The 3,673-nt window shown below is 41.6% G+C and overlaps 1 long non-coding RNA gene across 1 annotated transcript; it reads left to right on the top strand.

Moving 5' to 3' along the window:
* Nucleotides 1-7: 7 nt before the first annotated feature.
* LOC125527615 lies at nt 8-2,200 on the top strand. The gene is made up of 2 exons (XR_007292209.1): nt 8-1,064; nt 1,171-2,200. It is a non-coding gene; the product is annotated as an uncharacterized LOC125527615 (long non-coding RNA).
* The last annotated feature ends 1,473 nt before the right edge of the window (nt 2,201-3,673 follow it).

Here is a 3,673-nt window from a genome sequence, read left to right as displayed (position 1 = left end):
GGCGCTGAGGTCCGTCCCCCGCTGGGCCCGCCACGGCAGAGGCGGACGACGAGGAGGAGGCGGACTACGCGCACCTGTTGCCGGCTGGGAGGCGGCGGCCGCGCGTGACGGTGGAGCTGCATGCGCACTCGGCGCGCAGCGACGGCTTGCTCTTGCCCGCGGCGCTCGTGGAGCGCGCACACCGCAATGGGTTAAGCCTTTCTTCCCGCCTGTCACCAACTGCATAGACGTTCGCGACGTGCTCGACGAAACAACTGGCTCCAATGTTCTTCAGTTCCGTAATAGCCGATGCCATGTCCGAGCTCATCCTCGTGTGCTGCTAAACACCTCCGCCGCCACTTCTTTTACTCTTGCTATGCTTTGTTTCGGAAGGATGATGCCTAGCACGTTCGCACACTAACTCTGTTACCTGGTGATCAGTACAGGTGAAGGTGCTCGCACTGACTGATCATGACACCATGGCCGGTGTCCCGGAGGCGATGGAGTCGGCAAAGGAATTTTCCATCAGGATCATCCCAGGTGTTGAGATAAGCGCCCTTTATTCGCCTAGGTAACCCTTTTCTCGCCACCCTAAAATTTGTAACACGCCTTGATGGTCACACAGATGTGGTTAATTCTCAAAGTTGTTAATTGTTCTGAAAGCAATGGATCAGGAGCGGATGAACTTGTTCATATTCTCGCATACTACGATAGTTGGGGCCCTGGGAAATCTCAGGAAGTAGAGAAGGTTCTATCTAGCATCAGGGAGGGCCGCTATACACGTGCCAAGGAGATGCTATCGAAATTTAGGAACCTCGGCATGCCATTGAACTTTGAAGATGTGTCTACTATAGCAGGGAATGGAGTGGCTCCAGGGCGGGTGCACGTGGCGCGTGCCATGGTTGTAGCTGGATATTTTGATAATCTTTTTTTAAGCCCAGAACCGTGAAACAATCGTTCTACGGTATATTTTCATTGAAAGAAAAAAACAACAAAAAAGAAAAGGAAAACAGTATCTGCATAAATTGGTAACATGGGCAAGCTTTCAGCAGGTACTTGTACGATGGAGGGCCTGCTTATGCTACGTAAGTATACATTTTGAATCATGGTCATGCATGTTTTTGCTTCATTTCGCAGCAGATGCAGAGTAGTTAGTTTATACTGATGTGGATTTCTGTTGTTCATTTGTAGTGGCAGTGAGCCAGATGGGAATCTGTTGTGCAACTAATATATACAACTGGGGGCATAGCTGTTTTGGCTCATCCGTGGGCATTGAAAATCCTATTCTTGTGATAAAGGATTTGAAAGTTGATGGTCTGCATGCTATTGAGGTCTATCGAAGCGATGGAAAACTATCTAGTATGAATGGCATGATCATTTTTCAGTCATAACAAGTGATACTTTATGTTACCAATTTATGCAGATACTAATGATGCATCTAACGTATATGTCTATTTTATGCCTTCGTTGAGAAGAAAATGTCTAATGTATCTGAACTTCAATGGAATTAACTGCTGAATTTGTCTAAACCAGGTTTGAGTGATCTGGTTGATACTTATGAGCTTCTGAAGCTCGGTGGATCAGATTACCATGGACGAGATGACAAGGAAGAACCTGATATAGGAAGCGTTGATCTTCCAGTCTTGGCATTTTTTAGATTTCTTGAGGTAGCTCAACCAATTTGCTGCAATGCTATCAAGGAAATTTTTGCAAACACCACTGAAAGATCATAAGTATATATGGCCCAAAAGGATGTCATCGGACTATCTCTGTAGATGATTTATGTAATAGGTGCCTTTTCTTCTCCAGAACTGGAGGAAACAGGTGATTCTGAGATTGAGGTCCTCCGGGGGAAACTTGCAGACAGACGACAATTCTGTTCATAAAGGAACCATCGTTCTCATCGGCGGCTGCAGGCTGTTGTGTGACACAGAGATCTCATTTTTCTAGCAACTACAGGCACTCAGTGAAGCAGTAGGAAGGAGGAAGTTGGTCAGACGATTATCTGATGACCTGATATGCTACCTGGTGTCTTTTAGTAACAAATATAACTTCTTCTCCAGAAAAAAGAACATTGAGAGGCATGCTACAGTTTATTTTGCCCTGAGAATTGCTCATAATTTTGTAACAAAGACAAACATGCCAGTAGACCTCTTACACTTGACTCCGGCACCTCTTTCTAGAAATAGATGGAACTGAAGTTTCCTGTTCGATATTTTTACATACCTTTTGTCTAGGCCAAAGGTGTGATTCTTCAGGGTTAATACTTCATATATTGTTAGCTCTTGATTCTTGTAGGACATTTATGACAATTTAGCTTCAAATCTATTAGTATTTTTTCTGGGACATTTATAAGTGTGTGCCCAAGCTTCAAGTATGTACAGTGTGCACACTTTGTTCGACAAATTATAACCCCAATCAAGGTCAAAATCGATGCATATATGACATCACAAATCTCCTCCAAGGAATGATCATATAAAAAAGACACTTAAAAATACAATTCGTTCGAAGTATGTTGCTTTCCTTTCTTGAACTTGTATTCCGTCATTTATTAATATTTATTTACACGTCCATTAACGTATTATGAAGCTAATTTTACATAACATTACAGGGGCATGAATGAATAAGGAGTGAATTTAGATCATGGCCCTTCAGGTTTGAAGGTATTGTTCATGTAAATTTGTTATTCCTACTAAAATTGACATACTAATCCTACATGCACCTAAATATTCTTGCAGGGATATATTATGATAACTCCCCAAAATCAATACTGTATAATGACAGAAGTTGATAATCTATATCAGTAGGAGCAAGCTTTTTTTAGGGCCAATGACAGTGGGAAAGGCTCTCACTGACTTTTTTTTTCTTTATTAAAATATGTTAGGGGTCAACTATACAAATTTTTTCTTCCTCTGCTCCAAGAAAACCATGGAAACATGGTGGAAAGGACTAAAACAAAATAATTGAATGAACTCTTTATAGCGGAGAAGGTAAGAAAAAAATTCTTCTTCTGCTCCAAGTTTCACAACTCTAAATCTTTCAGTTGTAGAAGATAGCAAAATGGAGATTAGACTAATTTTCCTTCTCATTTTGAAGATCACAACAACATTTACTCCATCACAACGCACAGGAACCTTACTGGTAAGCGGTTACGTCAAAAAGAATTTGGAAATCAACAATCATCAGTTGTGAGATAACAAAATAATCACATCTGACTTGATCACTCAAAAGAACTTATGCAGGAGAGAACCCTTATTGTACCACTGCTCACGCCATAATTTATTTGATTCAACTCGAGAGCTTTTCTATTCCCCCAAAGCCCAAGATATACAACATTGTTTGAGAGAAAGGTAACAACCTGAGCAGATTCTAGATAAGAAGGTCGAGGAAGATTCTGTTCCTCAATTTTTAAAGTCACGGAAGTGCATGAAGCTAGATTTGAGAGTGAGACTGAGAAGAAAAGACCATGGGGTGATCAAAGTACAACAGGTGGTTCAAATAGAATGTTTACAATACATATGTATACAGTTCAATTTCAGTTTATAGAAATGAAAAGTTTGGTACATCTCGACTGAAATAAAACTCAAACGCCTGGGCGGACACCCAGTCAGTGACTGGTCACAAAAAAGTGAACCCGACATTTTGTTTAAACGGGTCTCAAATGCCCGCGTTGATCGACGCCCTTCATATCCAA

The sequence above is a fragment of the Triticum urartu genome, unplaced genomic scaffold, assembly GCF_003073215.2.
Source record: "Triticum urartu cultivar G1812 unplaced genomic scaffold, Tu2.1 TuUngrouped_contig_4287, whole genome shotgun sequence".
Classification (NCBI taxonomy): Eukaryota; Viridiplantae; Streptophyta; class Magnoliopsida; order Poales; family Poaceae; genus Triticum; species Triticum urartu.
This window is presented reverse-complemented; position numbering and strand designations above follow the sequence as displayed.